At 44.0% G+C, this 17,333-nt stretch overlaps 1 non-coding gene across 1 annotated transcript; it reads left to right on the top strand.

Annotated features, from left to right (window-relative positions):
- Window positions 1-7,511: 7,511 nt before the first annotated feature.
- On the top strand, window positions 7,512-7,583 carry TRNAE-UUC (transfer RNA glutamic acid (anticodon UUC)). The gene has a single exon. It is a non-coding gene; the product is annotated as a tRNA-Glu (tRNA).
- Window positions 7,584-17,333: the final 9,750 nt, after the last annotated feature.

Here is a 17,333-nt window from a genome sequence, read left to right as displayed (position 1 = left end):
ATCAGAGGCGTAGGGAAATTACTATCTAAGTTTTTCTTCTTTCTTGAGTGCAGAACAGTTCTTTTCCCAATACCTTGACCTGAGAAGAACGTGGAGACTTTAATATCGGTAAGAAGGGTGGGTGGGCTTTGAATTCCCCCTAGAACCACATTTCTGTTTCTGTATCGACGAGATTAGTAAAGCGAGGATGGTTGTTTTTAATTTTTCAAGGAACTGCATATTCAAGAGGCTGACCTGCCCATCCAACTTCACCATCTTGAAGTTGACTCTCTATATCAAGGAGAAGATTTCCAGCTAAGAGGTAAATCAGAAGATTCCTGTGTCCAGATTTAGAGCTCTGTGCCTTTGGATGTTTTCATGGATCCTTCTGCAAAGGCTCCGTGCGCTCTCTCTCCCTCAGAGCGTGTGGTTCTACTTTAGTCAGGTGGTCCTAGCAGAGGAGAACTCACAGATAGCTCCTCTCAGGCCGGAATAGCCGGAATAGCTACCCTCCAACTGGGCCAAGTTCTGAAAATTAGCAGGTGGCTGTGGACCAGGATCTGTCCATTTGGGATCTTGGTGAGAATTTTCTCCAGGGGGCCATCTGGAAGACTGCATGAACACAGTGTATAAATGGGTGGGAGGGTTGATGGTGGATTTCAATTTTTGCTCTAAATCTGATTTACACTCTCTTGTTCTGTTAAGGAAGTGATCTTAGGCTAGCCATGATACTCCTTCGTCTTTCTTTCAGTTTGACCATCAAAGAGATTTGAATAGGATCTTTGTTCTAGGGTGAAAGCCTTTAAAATAAAATCCTTGCAAATATCATCTTATCAGGTGTTTGGTCAAGACAACCAGTAAATTCTCCTGGCGGTACTGAAGATGTTTCTTCCTGCCAGGGGGTTTCCAAAGGTATACCTCTTCCAAATATGACTCAAAACCAAGAAACCTTTTTATAGCTTAACCATGGACAAAATGTTGTCACTAAAGAAGATGAAAAAAGAGCATCCCCCATGATCCAGTGTCATATAAAGTGTAATATAAAATTTAAAAAGACACAAACACAAACAAATACAGGGAAGGAAAGTCAATTTCAGGTGGGAGAGCAGGTTGATGGTGTAGATTGGGAGCTGACAGCAATGGTAGTGGTAGAGGCGGCTTTGCTTGTGGGGATGATGACTTCTGAAATAGCTCTGGGTCTCCTGCAGGAAGCAGTGCAGGCTCTGCAGGGGTGGTGAATTTTGATCAGGCTCTGGGTCTCCTGCAAAAGCAGTTGAAGGTCCTCTCTACAGAGGTGGTAAACCACCATCTGGATCTCGGTCTCCTGCAAAAGCAGGTACATGTTCTCCCTGCCCAGATGGCAAATCGTCATCTGGCACTGGGTCTCCAGCTGGACCTGTGAGAGAAGTAAAGTTTACCCACATGCCTGCCTTTCCATGTGCCTTTCCAAGGACAGAACTCTTCCCAGAGCTTTCCAGAGAATTCCCAGCCCAGGAACTCACACAGGAGGTCTTCTCTGACTGAAGTCCACCACCAGATGGGTGGTCTGAGGCCAGCCCTTGCTTTGGGCCAAACACCAGCCTCTGGACACTCCTCTCTGTGTGGCCCAGAATTCTCATGCACCCACCCCCGGCCTTCTCACCTTTGTGCTCTGCCTTGGTGGGCTCCAGATCCTCCAGCTGACTCAGGGGAAGGTTGACATGGTGCTCTAGCCCTGTGGAAGCCTGGGGCTTCTGGACACTGTGGGAGGTGTCTGGACAGGAGGCCCTTCCCGTTGACCTCTGGGCTGTGGTGCTGGAGGACCCTCCATGGCCACACTCACATGGAAGCTGTGTGGGCCCTTACTGGCAGTGTGGCGCGCCTCAGCTCCTCACTTGGGGAGATGGATCAGGTGTCCTAATTGGAGCTCCTTGCCGACCTCCTATGGGGGGCTTTGCAATGACAGTGACCAGCAGCCAGCCCAGCCTGGAGGGATCAGGGCATCGCCCGGCCATTATCGCTGTTTCTTCTGCCCACTCGACCTTCTGCTCCCAGATCAGGCACAGACCTGTGTCTGCTCACATATCTACCCGGGAGAAAAGAGATCCACCTAGAGGGCTTAGAACAACCCTCAGGCAGAAAGGTGCTGTCTGGGCTCTCTCTTCCCATCCTGTCCAGCCAGCTTGGACCTGGAGTGTGGACATGACCAGCCCACCAGGTTTCTGACCCCTCATCAGCCTGTTCTTGCTTGAGGCAGACCCACCCCACAGAAGCCCCCGCCTCCATACATCCAGGGAAGAGACAGAGGGCTACCCGAGTGGAATCAGAGTTGTGGCCTGGCTTGGGTGGCCTGCTTGGGGCCTCCCTGGCTTACCTTTGGGTCCCTCTGGGCAAAGAGCCAACGGCATCTGGGGTGGGACCTGACCCAATGTCGACAGCATAGGAAGACACTGGCACTGCGACCTTTCCTGAGGCCATGGCCTTGGGATATTGGGACACAGCAGATCGTGTTTCCAACCACATGAGCTGGTTATGGGGCTCCTCTAGGATGTAGATGCCTGGTTACCCAGGTTCCACGTTCTGTTGGGCTCTATTGCCAGGGATGTGAGGTCACTTCCTGGGGTCCCCTTGCCCAGGCTTCTTCCTTATACAAAGCTCCCCAAGGGCACCTCTGCACCCCATGCCATGTCCACACACTGTGACATCAACCTAGCCTGCCCTGCAGCTGTGGGGCGGCTTGGGTGTGGCCAGGGTCCAGCTCTGTTGACACAGCTGGTTTCCGACCCAGTTTTTCCTCCTCACCCATGATGTGGCCCTGGACAAATGCCATGGGCCTCTCAGGCCCACCCTAGTCTCCCCATCTGCACAGTGGCAGCCATTCTGGCAACATTCTAGGGAAGCCATCAGGTGTATAGACCTAGAAACACTTACAGTGCCTGTAAAAACCATGGGCTGGTATCACATGGAGCTCATGCACAGACTGAACAAAGGAAGTATTCCATAAAGGGCTGGTGTAGCACAGAATACAACTGAAACAGGCCTGGGTCTGCTCTGGGACCTAGAGAAAGTCACTCCCCTTCCTGCCTATTTCCCAGTCCCCCTGTGGGAGGATTGAAGGTAAATAAAATTCACACATCGCCCCCTCTGGCTTACAATCTTCCAGGTTCTCCTGGTTCAAGTGTCTCCTCTTGGCCTCCGGGGTGGGCTGCCCCTACAATGGCTCCCAGCAGTCTAGCCTCCTGGTCACATATCCTTGTATAAATCCCCACCCCTCCAGAATGGATGGACACTGTGATTGGTTCTAGCCTATGGATGGATTTAGGAAAAGACTGTGTCTTCTACTCATTTCCTCTCTCCTGTGTTCTCTTGCTCTCTTGCTGCCTTTCTATGTTTCTGTCTCTCTCTCTTCCTCTGTCTGTCTCTCATGTGTGTAGGTATGTGTATGAATGTATGCATGTATATATATATATAGTTAGAGTCAGAGTCAGGGTTTGGTTTAGGGTTAGGGGTCCAGGGTTTGGGTTAGGGTTTTGTTTCTTGGAGGTTGAGTTCTGTGAGTTCTTGGTCTATTTTGGATATGAACCCCTTATCAGATACATTGTTTGCAAATATTTTCTCACATTCAGTATGCTGCCTTTTTGTTTTGTGGATGGTTACCTTTGCCGTTGAAAACCTTTTCAGTTGGATGGAGTCCCACTGGTTTATCTTACTTTTCTTTCCCTTGTTTGAGAGGAACAATAAAAAAAAATATTGCTAAGACTGATGTCAAAGAGCATACTGCCTGTGTTTTCTTCTAGGAGTTTTATGGCTTCAGGTTTTACATCGAAGTATATGATTTATTTTAAGGTTGTTTTTGTAGATGGTATGAGAAAGGAATCCAGTGTGACTCTTGTGCATGTAGCTGTCAGATTTTCCCAACACCATTTATTAAAGAGGCTATCTTTCCCCCATTGTGTCTTCTCACCTCCTTTGTCATAGATGAATTGACCATATAAGCATGGGTTTCTTTCTGGGCTCTCAGTTTCCTTCCATAGATCTATGTGTATTACTTACTTTTGTGCGAATAAAAGTAAGTAATACTTACTTGTAAGTAAGTAAGTGATACTGTCTTGATGAGTCTAGGTTTCTAGTATATTTTGAAATCAGGCAGCATGGTATGTCCAAGTTTGTCCTTCTTTCTTAAGATTGTATTGACTATTTAGGTTCTTTTGTGTTTCCATACACATTTTGGAATTCTTTTTTGTAGTCCTCTGAGAAAAATCCATTGATATTTTGAAAGGAATGGCATTGAATCTCTGGATTGCCTTGGGGGTGTGGAATCGTTTTACCAATACAAATTCTTCTGATCCATGAGCACAGTATATCTTTCCATTTGTTTGTGTCATCTCCATGTTCTTTCATCAATGTCTTCCAGTTTTCTGAGTATGGCTCTTTTACCTCCTGGGTTAGATGTACTCCTAGGTATTTCATTTTTGTTAATGTCATTGTCAATGGGGTTGCTTACTTAATTTCTCATTCTGATAGTTTTTTGTGAGTGTATAGAAATGCAACCGATTTCCGTAGATTAATTTTGTATCCTGCAACTTAAACTGAGTTTTCTGATGAGTTCTATTTGTTTTTAGGTGTCACCTTCAGCATTTCCTATACAGAGTATCAGGGCATCTACAAAGAGTGACAGTTTAACTTTCTCCTCTGCCATCGGATTCCTCTTTTTTATTTTCCATTTAATTATTATGACCAGGACTTCCTAGACCATGTTGAATGTAAGTGGTGAGTGTAGTCAGGGTGAGAGTTAGGTGTAAGCATAACTGGCCCTCTTCCCCTTCCTCCCTCTCCATCTCTCTGAGGCCTCAACTGACTTCTGTGGTTAATTTTGTATCCTGCAACTTAAATTTCCCAATGAATTCTATTTGTTTTTGGGTGTCGCCTTCAGAAATTTCTATATAGAGTATCATGTCACGTATAACCTATTTTTAATAGACTTACATCTATTTTAAATGGATTTTTTTGGTGTTTTTTTTTTTTTTTTTTGTGCTACGTGGGGCTCTCACTGTTGTGGCCTCTCCCGTTGAGGAGCACAGGTTCCGGACACGCAGGCTTAGCAGCCATGGCTCACGGGCCCAGCCGCTCTGCGGCATGTGGGATCTTCCTGGACCGGGGCACGAACCCGTGTCCCCTGCATCAGCAGGCGGACTCTCAACCACTGTGCCACCAGGGAAGCCCTGTGTTATTGTTTTTTATTTTGAGACAAATTTTTACTACATATGTGTTTGCAACCGTTTTTCTCCCAGTTGGTGACTTGCCTTTTGACTTTCTGAATAAGGTCTTTTACAGGGTCAAAATTTTTGACTTTATAAAGTCCATCATATTCCTTGTTTATCTTTCTGGATTGCTTTTTTGTGTTGTGTGTTAAAGCTCAAAGCTCATGATCTACATGACCAAAACCAAGCTCGTGTTGATTTTCTTCGATGTTTTCTCCTGTAATTTTGATTCATTTTGTATTTAAAATGTATCTATGAATAATTTTGAGTGTATTTGGTGCAAGTTGTAAACTTTGCATCTGTTCCTTAACTATTTTTAGAAAAGTTATGGGATATAGTCTCCATCTCAGTGCGACTGCCCAAAGTTGAACAGATTCAGCAGTTCTGCCGTCAGGGAGTCCAGCATCCAGTGAGCTGTGAGGAAGGCAGGGCCTGCTGTGCCCGCACTGCCCACAGGGGGCCGAGCCCGGCTCTCTGACCCAATGCGCATGCGCATTCCACCTTTGGACTTGGCTCCTCAGGCAGCTGAAATGAGTTCCAGGGCTTCGGCAGGGATGCCCGGGTCAGTGTCTCTGCAGACAGGAGCTCAGTCTCTTTAGGATTCACTGAGGTTTTGGCTTCAGGACAACACTGGGCTGTGTCCACACTGAATGGGAGTCTGGTTCTTCAAGGCCAAGTGGGGCTTAGGCTTCCTGATAAAGTAGGGCTGCATCCACACTGACAGAAGCTTAGCTCCCTGAGGACACAGGTGACGCCAGGAGGAAAAGGCGAGGAAAAAGGAAGGAGAAGTGAGGAAAAGTGGGGAGTAGCTTTCTGTGTGCCACTGACTGCTTGGGGTGGGGGAGGGGGAGTTCCGTCTTCAGAGGACCCAGGAAGGCTTGATGTGGAAAACTGGGTTTTTAGTCAGTTTTGTGTGTGGTGTAGATGACATGTGGTATGTGGTGCCCAGGTTTCCCAGCCCCGTGTATTGTGGGGACTTTTGTCCTTCCCCCTGGTGTGTCCTTGGCCCCTTTTCATAAATTAACTGACCACCTCCATTTGGGTTGAATTCTGGGCTCTCTGTCTATACCAGGGTTGGGGCAGGCATGAGTTATAGAGGCCCGGCTCAGCCATTGGTTGGTGCCACATTTGGCCCCTCCCCCTCTTTTGTATAAAAGGACCCCGAATTCAGACTGACAGAAGATGGCTTTTCGAGATGCTAGTCTGCCATCTTCTCGGTCAGCTAGCTTTGTGATTAAAGTCATTATTCCTTGATCCAAATCATCTTCTGATTTATTGGCCTGTCGTGTGGTGAGCAGAATAAGCTTGGGCTTGGTAATATAGTTTTACATGCTTATTAGCATGTAGTCAGTCACTTGCTCAAATTCAAATCCAGAAGTATACATTTCCCTCAGCACTACATCTGTAACATGAAAAGCAGGACATGACGCTCAATAAAGATTTATTGATTTAGTGGGTAAATAAATGAGAGAAAGGGAAGGGAATGTTTGGGAGCGAAATCAAATAAGAAACCCATACTGTGCACTGGACACCAGCTGGATGTTTCTAGGAGATGGAGGGTACAGATCAGGAACTCGTGAGGTTCAGCTCTGGGGATTTGATGGAGGAGCATTTGTATTCAGGGGGTTGATGAAACTACCTAGGGAATCAGGAATAGATTTTTAGAAAACTCTGAGGTCATGTTGAACCAGCGTTTAAAAGAGAAACAAAAATAGAGGGGTCACGAGAGGAACCTCAGGAAGATTAATCAGGGAATTAAAAGCTGAGAACCACAAAGAATTAGTATTGCAGAGTCAAAGTAAATGACACTTGAAAAAGAAATTGACACGTTCTATTACCCTTCAAGTATACCACTACTGTAATTACCAAATGCGATAAAGTATATATAATGAATCAACTTATTCAATATTCCATTTTAAACTCTGCTTTAGGGAAGCAGTGCAGAAAAGAGATTTAAAACATGAGTTCTTGACTTCCATTCCTGGGCTTGCTGAGTAAGCCAAGAGACTAACACTGCCATCGACAGAAACTGTAAACTCTGAACAAAATGTAAAAGCAACCGCTTGGGGGCTCTGGAGAGTAAACAAGGGAGACAAACTCTGGGGTTGAAGACTCAAGCGGCTTGGGGCCTGAGGGCAAATTCTGTAGTGGGGTGGAACTCACAGCTGCTATCTCCCAAACCAGCCAGAAGGCAGGGGGATGACATCTTTAAAGTCCTGGGGGAGGGGAGACCCTGTCAGCTAGAATGCCATATCCCATGAAAACCTACTTCAAGAATTAAAGTGAGGGAATACCCTGGTGGTCCAGTGGTTAGGACTCGGTACTTTCACTGCCGTGGTCTGGGTTCAATCCCTGGTCAGGGAAGCTGTGAAACACAGCCAAAAAAAAAAAAAAGAGCGAGAGAGAGAGAGAATTAAGGTCAAATAAAGACACTTGTGAGTGTCTGTCGGCAACAGACCTGTACTACAAGACCGTGAAAGAAAGCTCTTCAGGTTGAAGGGAAATGATACCAAAGGAAAACATGCATCTTCAGGAAGGAATAACAAGCTTTGGAAATTGTAAATACATAGGAAGATATCATTTCTTTTAAACACTGACAGTTTAAAGTGAAAAATATAAAATGTCTTGAAAAGTTTATAATGTATGTAAATGTAATATATAAGGCAATTATAAAAGATAGCACAAGGTGGGGGAAGAAGTGACGAGATTTCTACATTTTTAGATGAAGCGGTATAATGTTAACTCTAAATAGACTGCAGAGTTAAGCATTTTTACTCTCAGTGCAGCTAATAAAAATAACTGGAAAGGAATATAGCTAAAAAGCCATTGGATGCATTAAATGGGATTCAAAATATATTTGAATAATTCAAAAGAAGACAGGAAAGAAGGCCCAGGGACAACAAAATTAGAAGGAACAAAGGTCAAACAGCAAGATGGCAGCCTTAAATATAGTTTTATCAATAATTACATGTAAATGGACTGGATACACAATATAAAAGGCAGAGGTTATCAGCTGTACTTTTTTTAAAGACAGCATTATACTGTCTCCAAAAAAACACTTAAAAATTTATCCAGGTCTCTTTATTCTTTTGTAATAGTTTCCAGATTCTACCTCTTATTTCTTTTCTTTTACTACATCTTCCTTAGAGGTGTTTTTTTGTTGTTGTTGTTTTTTAATTGAGGCATAGTTGCTTTACAACGAAGTGAATCAGCTATATGCATACATATATCCCCTCACTCTTGGACCTCTCTCCCACCTCCACCCCATACCACCCATCTAGGTCACCACAGACCACAGAGCTGAGCTCCCTGTGCTATACAGCAGGTTCCCACTAGCTATGTGTTTTACACATGGTAGTGTATATATGTAAATCCCAATCTCCCAATTCATCCCACTCACCCCTTCCTCCCCTGCACCATGTCCACACATCCATTCTCTATGTCTGCATCTCTATTCCTGCCCTGCAAATAGGTTCATCTGTACCATGTTTCTAGATTCCACGTATATGCATTAATATACAATATTTGTTTTTCTCTTTCTGACTTCACTCTGTATGACGGACACTAGGTCCACCCACATCTCTACAAATGACCCTATTTCGTTCCTTTTTATGGCTGAGTAATATTCCATTGTAGATATATACCACATCTTCTTTATCCATTCATCTGTCGACTGACATTGCTTCCATGTCTTGGATACTGTAAATAGTGCTGCAATGAACATTAATGTGTATGCGTCTTTTTCAATTATGGTTTTCTCAGGGTATGTGCCCAGTAATGGGATTGCTGGGTCATATGGTAGTTCTTTTATCAGTTTTTTGAGGAACCTCCATACTGTTCTCCATAGTGGCTGTATCAATTTACATTCCCACCAACAGTGCAAGAGGGTTCCCCTTTCTCCACACCCTCTCCAGCATTTATTGTTTATAGATTTTTTGATGATGGCCATTCTGACTAGTGAGAGGTGACACCTCATTGCAGTTTTGATCTGCATTTCTCTAATAATTAGTGATGTTGAGCATCTTTTCATGCACCTCTTCGCCATCTGTGTATCTTCTATGGGGAAATATCTATTTAGGTCTTATGCCCATTTTTTGCTGAGTTGTTTGTTTGGTTTTTATATTGAACTACATGAGCTCTTTATATATTTTGGAGATTAATGCCTTCTCAGGTGCTTCGTTTGAAAATATTTTCTCCCATCCTAAAGGCTGTCTTTTCATTTATTTTATGGTCACCTTTGCTGTGCAAAAGCTTTTAAGTTTCATTAGGTCCCATTTGTTTATTTTTATTTTCATCACTCTAGGAGGTGGGTCAAAAAAATCTTACTGTGATTTATGTCAAAGAGTGTTCTTCCTATGTTTTCCTCTAAGAGTTTTATAGTGTCTGGTCTTTAATCCATTTTGAGTTTATTTTTGTGTATGGTGTTAGGGAGTGTTCTAATTTCATTCTTTTACATGTAGCTGTCCAGTTTTCCCAGCACCACTTATTGAAGAGACTGCCTTTTCTCCACTGTATACTCTTGCCTCCTTTGTCATAGACTAGTTGACCATAGGTAAGTGGGGTTTTCTCTGGGCTTTCTATCCTGTTCCATTGATCAATACTTCTGTTTCTGTGCCAGTACCATACTCTCTTGATTACTGTAGCTTTGTAGTATAGTCTGAAGTCAGGGAGCCTGATTTCTCCAGCTCTGCTTTTCTTTCTTAAGATTGCTTTGGCTATTCAGGGTCTTTTGTATCTCCATATAAATTGTAAAATTTTTGTTCTAATTCTGTGAAAAATGTATTGGTAATTTGACAGGGACAGTACTGAATCTATAGATTGCTCGGGTAGTATAGTTATTTTCACAATATCGATTCTTCCAATCCAAAACATGGTATATGTATCCATCCGTGTGTCATCTTTGATTTCTTTCATCAGTGTCTTATAGTTTCCGGAGTACAGGTCTTTTACCTCCTTAGGTAGGTTTATTCCTAGGTATTTTATGCTTTTTGTTGCAATGGTATTGAATTTCTTGAATCTTGAATTTATTGAATCTGCTGGCTGCTTGATCTTGGATGCCTACCTTCCAGGACTGTGAGAAATAAACTTCTGTTGTTCATAAGCATGCCGGTCTATGGTATTCTGTTACAGCAGTTCGATGGATTAAGACACCCACAAAGGTGGCTCTGTGCTCTGTGGTAAAGTAGACAACAATCCGATTTACTGCTTGGGAGCAACACTGTGTGCCTGACACATTACATACAGGATGGATGGTCCTCACAGTAATCCTAGGAGGGAGGCATCACAAGCCACGTGTTACAGGTGAGGATGCTGAGACTCATGAAAAGTCTAAGTGACCTGCCTGGGTTGTTCTAATTCTTTGAAATTTGATTGTTTATTGAATTTCTTTCTGATGTTTTGTTGTTAGTGCATAGGAATGCAAGAGATATCTGTGCATTAATTTTGTATCCTGCAACTTTATCCAATTCATTGATTAGCTCTAGTAGTTTTCTGGTGGCATCTTTAGGGTTTTCTATGTTTAGTACCATGTCATCTGCAAACAGTGACAGTTTTACTTCTTCTTTTTCAATTTGGCTTCCTTTTATTTCTTTTCCTTCTCTGATTGCTGTGGCTAGGATTTCCAAAACTACTCTGAATAACAGTGGCAAGAGTGGACGTTCTTGTCTGGCTCCTGGTCTTAGCAGAAACGCTTTCAGTTTTTCACCATTGAGAATGATATTTGCTGTGGGTTTGTAATGCGGTAGGTTCCCTCTATGCCCACTTTCTGGAGGGTTTTTATCATAAATGGGTGTTGAATTTTGTCAAAAGTTTTACTGCATCCACTGAGATGATTATATGGTTTTTATCCTTTAATCTGTTAATATGGTGTATCACATTGATTGATTTGCATATATTGAAGAATGCTTGCATCCCTGGGATAAATTTCATTTGATCATGGTGTATGATCCTTTCAATGTTTTGCTGGATTCTGTTTGCTAGTATTTTGCTGAGGATTTTTGCATATATGTTCATCAGTAATATTGGTTGTTTTTTTTTGTGTGTGATACCTTTGTCTGGTTTTGGTTTCACGGTGATGGTGGTCTCGTAGAATGAGCTTAGGAGTGTTCCTTCATCTGCAATATTTTGGAAGAGTTTGAGAAAGATGGGTGTTAGCTCTTCTTTAAATGTTTGATAGAATTCACCTGTGAAGCCATCTGTCCTGGACTTTCGTTTGTTCGAAGATTTTTAATTGCAGTTGCAATTTCATTACTTGTGATTGGTCTGTTTACATTTTCTATTTATTCCTGGTTCAGTCTTAAAAGGCTGTACCATCCTAAGAATTTGTCCATTTCTTCCAGGTTGTCCAATTTATTGGTATATAGTTGCTTGTAGTAGTCTCTTGTGATTCTTTATATTTCTGCAGTGTCAGTTGTAATTTTTCCTTTTTCATTTCTAATTTTATTGATTTGAATCCTCTCTTCTTTTCTTGATGAGTCTGGCCAAAAGTTTATCACTTTTCTATATATTCTCAAAGAACCAGCTTTTAGTTTCATTGATTTTTGCTACTGGTTTCTTTGTTTCTTTTTCATTTATTTCTGCTCTGATTTTTATGATTTCTTTCCTTTTACTAACTTTGGGTTTTATTTGTTCTTTTTTCTCTAGTTGCTTTAGCTGTAAGGTTACTTTGTTTATTTGAGGTGTTTCTTGTTTCTTGAGGTAGGATTGTATTCCTATAAACTTCACTCTTAAAATTGCTTTTGCTGCATCCCATAGGTTTTGGGTCATCGTGTTTTCATTGTCATTTGTTTCTATATATTTTTATTTCCTCTTTGATTTCTTCAGTGATCTCTTGGTTATTTACTAGTGTATTGTTTAGCCTCCATGTATTTGTGTTTTTTACAGTATTTTTTCCCTGTAATTGATTTCTAATCTCATAGCATTGTGGCTGGAAAAGATGCTTGATACAATTTCAATTTTCTTAAGTTTACCAAGGCTTGATTTGTGATGCAATATGTGATCTATCCTGGAGAATGTCCCATGTGTACTTGAGTAAAGTGTATTCTTCTGCTTTCAGATGGAATGTCCTATAAATATCAATTAAGTGTATCTGTTCTACTGTGTCATTTAAAGCTTGTGTCTACTTATTGATCTTCTGAATGGATGATCTGTTTATTGGTGTAAGTGGGGTGTTAAAGTCCCCCACTATTATTGCGTTAGTGTCAATTTCCCCTTTTATGACTGTTAGCATTTGACTTATGTATTGAGGTGCTCCTATGTTGGGTGCATAAACATTTATAATTGTTATGTCTTCTTGGGTAGATCTCTTGATCATTATGTTGTGTCCTTCCTTGTCCCTTGTAACAGTCTACATTTTAAAGTCTATTTGTCTGATATGAGTATTGCTACTCCAGCTTTCTTCTGATTTCCATTTGTGTGGAATATCTTTTCCCATCCCCCCACTTTCAGTCTGTATGTGTCTCTAGGTCTGAAGTGGGTCTCTTGTAGACAACATATATATGGGTCTTGTTTTTGTATATGGGCTGCCAGGACCTGTGTGGCCAGAGGAGGCTTCGGCAGAAGTTGGTATCAGGCCCAGGACCCGCTTGGCCAGAAGAGGCTTTGTTGGGGCAGCACATGGGCTGTCGGGGCCTGTGTGGCCTGTGGAGGCTTTGTGGGGGGCATACTCAGGTCCGACAGGACCATCACAGTGGGAAGAGGCCTGGGCGGGCAGGGAGGGAGCTTGGGCCAAGGACCCATGTGACCAGAAGAGGCCTTGGTGGGAGGTGGGGCTCAGGTCCAGGACTCACATGGCTGGAAGAGGCCTTGGTGTAGGGGGGGTGCTCAGACCTGGGGACCCACGCAGCCAGAAGAGGCCTTGGCAGGCAGGGGCTCAGGCTTTGGACCTGTGTCTATGGAGGTGGCCCCTGGGTGTGGGGGTTCAGGCCTGGGACCCCAGCAGGCTCACCAGGGCCTGAGTAGGCAGGAGAGATGCTGGCCACGTTCCTCTCCAATCCCCCAAAGCCCCCTCACCATCCCTGCTGATCTGCTCAACATGAGTGGGCCCCTCTGAGCATGGAAACCCCTCGCCTCCCACAGCCCCACACAGGGATGCAGGTCCCATCCCGCCTCCACTTTTCTTCCCCACTCTTTTTCTCTCATGTCCTACCCAGTCTTGTGGGGATTCTTCCCATCCCCTTAGGTGTCCGAGGTCCCCCACCAGTACCTAGTAGGTACACTAGTTATGAGGAGATGCGGACTCTGTGTCCTCCTACTCTGCCATCTTAACTCCACCCCCCAAAAACACTTAAATTAGAAAAATTCAAACAGATATAGTCATAAATACATATGTATTGATAATAAATTTAGAATATATGAAGTAAAAATCGACAGACTTAAGGAAGAAATAAACAATTCAATAATCATAGTTGGAGATTTTAACACTCTTTTCCTACCAACTAATGGAACTAGACAACCAATCAGTAAGGGGAGAGAGGGGGAGTGGGGGGGGAGAGAGCCGAGCTTCTGAAGGGGGCAGGAGGGAGGGAGGAAATCTGTACAGTGTGACAGGGAATAACCATTCTCCAATGGTGGAGGGAAACCAAACCAGGCTCAGTACCAGAGACGGGCGACTAGAGTGGGGTTACCTACCAGGGAGAGTCAGCTTAAAATAGCTGCAGTGTATGCCACAGGATACAGCCAGCATGTGTCTCAGAGCAGGAGAAAGCAGAGTCCAGCAGAGTAAACTGGACCAGCCAGCTTGTTGGCCCATGTCCACACTTATAGTTTCTCCAAATCATTGCCACACAGGAGCCCAGTGACACCAAAAAGCTGGTTCTGGACTAAGAATGGGTGGAAATGACTAGGTACAGAGAGGTCAGGGGAAAAGGAGTGTGAGCCCCCTCTCAAGACAAGTCTACAAACACTTCCCAAAGCACATGAGGAAAACTGTCAATAGGAAAGAATAAACTGACGTGATAAACTGCAGTGAATTCACCTTCAAAACTGCAAACAACAGTAAAATTTAAATGATTTAGCAGCCATTAGCTCAAGAGGGTGGAGTAGAAAGATGTGTGCTCACCCCTTCTTAAAAGAACATCAAAATCACAACTAACTGCTAAACAACCATCAACAACAAAAAAAATGCTAGAACCTACCACAAAAGATACTACATCCAAAGACAAAGGAGGAGCCACAAGAGATAGTAGGAGGGGCACAATCATGATAAAATCAAATCCCACATCTGCCGGGTGGGCAACCCGCAAACTGGAAAACAACTATACCACAGAAGTTCTCCCACTGGAGTGAAAGTTCTGAGCCCCATGTCAGGCTTCCAGCCTGGGGGTCCAGCAATGGGAGAAGGAGTCCCCAGAGAATCTGCATTTGAAGGCCAGTGGGATTTGACTGCAGGGCTTACACAGGACTGGGGGAAACAGAAACTCCATTCCTGCAGGGCACACACAAAGTCTGTGCACACCAGAACCCAAGGGAAAAAAGCAGTGACCCTGTAAGAGACTGGGACAGACCTGCCTGCTCGTACTGGAGGGTCTCCTGCAGAGGTGGGTGGAAGCTGTGGCTCACTGTGGGGACAAAGACACTGGAAGCAGAAGTTCTGGGAAGTACTCTTTGGCATGAGCCCTCCTGGAGGCCATCAGCACCACCAAACAGCCTGTAGGCTCCAGTACTGGGTTGCCTCAGGCCAAAAAATGAATAGGGTGGGAACACAGCCCCACCCATCATCAGACAAGAGGATTAAGGTTTTATTGAGCACAGCTCTGCCCACCAGAGGATCAAGCCCCAGCTCTACCCACCACCAGTCCCTCCCATCAGGAAGCTTTCACAAACCTCTTAGATAGCTTCACCCACCAGATGGCACACAGCAGAAGCAAGAAGAACTGCAATCCTGCAGACTGCAGAATGGGAAAAACAATCACAGAAACTTAGAAAAATGTCCCAGAAGACGGAACAAGTAAAATCCCAGAAAAATATCTAAGTGAAGCAGAGATAGACAACATTCCAGAAAAAAAATTCAGAATAATGATAGTGAAGATGATCCAGAATTTTGGAAAACGAATGGAGGCAAGGATTGAGAAGATGCAAGAAATGTTTAAGAAAGACCTAAAACAACTAAAGAACAAAAAACAGATGAACAATATAATAACTGAAATGAAAAATACACTAGATGGAATCAATAGCAGAATAACTGAGGCAGAATGGATAAGTGACCTGGAAGACAGAATGGTGGAAATCACTGCCATGGAACAGAATATAGAAAAAAGAATGAATAGAAATGAAGGCAGCTTAAGAGACCTCTGGGACAACATTAAATGCACCAACATTTGCATTATTTGGGTCCCAGAAGGAGAAGAGAGAGAGAAAGAACCTGAGAAAACTTCTGAAGAGATACTAGCTGACAATTTCCCTAACACTGGAAAAGAAACAGTCACCCAAGTCCAGGAATTGCAGAGAATTCCAGGCAGAATAAAGACAAGGAGGAACATGCCGAGACATATGGTGATCAAACTGACAAAAATTAAAGACAAAGAGTATTAAAAACAACTAGGGAAAAATGACAAATAACATACAAGAGAACTCCCATAAGGTTATCTGCTGATTTCTCCGCAGAAACTCTGCAGGAGAGAAGGGAGTTGCAAAATATATTTTTAATAGATTTTTATGGAGTATAATTGCTTCACAATACCATGTTCTTTTCTGTTGCACAACAAAGCAAATCAGCCACATGCATACAGATGTCACCATATCCCCTCCCTCTTGAGCCTCCCTCCCATCTTCTCTATCCCACCCCTCTAGGTCATCTCAAAGCACTGAGCTGATCTCCCTGTGCAATGCTGCTTCTTCCCACCAGCTAACTCCTTTACATTTGGAAATGTATATATGTCAATGCTACTCTCACTTCGCCCCAGCTTCACCCTCCCAACCCATGTCATCAAATCCATTCATCGGTACATTTTTTTTCTTTTTTTTAGATTCCACATATATGCATTAACATAGGGTATTTGTTTTTCTCTTTCTGACTTACTTCAATCTGTATGACAGACTCTAGGTCTACCCACCTCACTACAAATAACTCAATTTCGTTTCTTTTTATGGCTGAGTCATATTCCATTGTATAGATATGCCACATCTTCTTTATCCATTCATCTGTGGATGGACATCTAGGTTGGTTCCATGTCCTGGCGATTGTAAATAATGCTTCAGTGAACACTGTGGTGCATGTCTCTTATTGAATTATGGTTTTCTCAGGGTATATGCGCAGTAGTGGGATTGCTGGGTCATATGGTAGTTCTATTTTTAGGTTTTTTTTTTTCTTTTTGCGGTACGTGGGCCTCTCACTGTTGTGGCCTCTCCCATTGCGGAGCACAGGCTCCGGACGCCGAGGCCCAGCGGCCACGGCTCACAGGCCCAGCCGCTCTGCGGCATGTGGGATCTTCCCGGACCAGGGCACGAACCCGCGTCCCCTGCATCGGCAGGCGCACTCTCAACCACTGCACCACCAGGGAAGCCCTATTTTTAGTTTTTTAAGAAACCTCCAGGAAGCTTGAGGAAGATGGCAGAAGAGTAAGACGCGGAGATCACCTTCCTCTCCACAGATACATCAGAAATACACCTACACGTGGAACTACTCCTATAGAACACCGACTGAACGCTGGCAGAAGACAACAGACCTCCCAAAAGGCAAAAAACTCCCCACGTACCTGGGTAGGGCAAAAGAAAAAACAGAGACAAAGAATAGGGATGGGACCTGCACCAGTGGAAGGGAGCTGTGAAGGACGAAAGGTGTCCACACACTAGGAAGCCCCTTCACAAGCGGAGACTGTGGGTGGTGGAGGGGGGAGCTTTGGAGCTGAGGACGAGGGCACAGCAATGGGTGCGGAGAGCAAAGCGGAGATATTCCTGCACAGAGGATCAGTGCCAACCAGCACTCACCAGCCTGAGAGGCTTGTCTGCTCACCCACCGGGGCGGGCGGGGGCTGGGAGCTGAGGCTAGGGCTTCAGGTGGATCGCAGGGAGAGGACTGGGGTTGGCAGTGTGAACACAGCCTGAAGGGGTTAGTGCACCATGGCTAGCCGGGAGCGAGTCCAGGAAAAAGTCTGGACCTGCCAAAGAAGCAAGAGA

Source organism: Lipotes vexillifer, unplaced genomic scaffold, assembly GCF_000442215.2.
Source record: "Lipotes vexillifer unplaced genomic scaffold, Lipotes_vexillifer_v1.1 scaffold733, whole genome shotgun sequence".
Classification (NCBI taxonomy): Eukaryota; Metazoa; Chordata; class Mammalia; order Artiodactyla; family Lipotidae; genus Lipotes; species Lipotes vexillifer.
The sequence above is the reverse complement of the archived record's forward strand: the minus strand, read 5'-3'. Positions and strand labels throughout refer to the sequence as shown.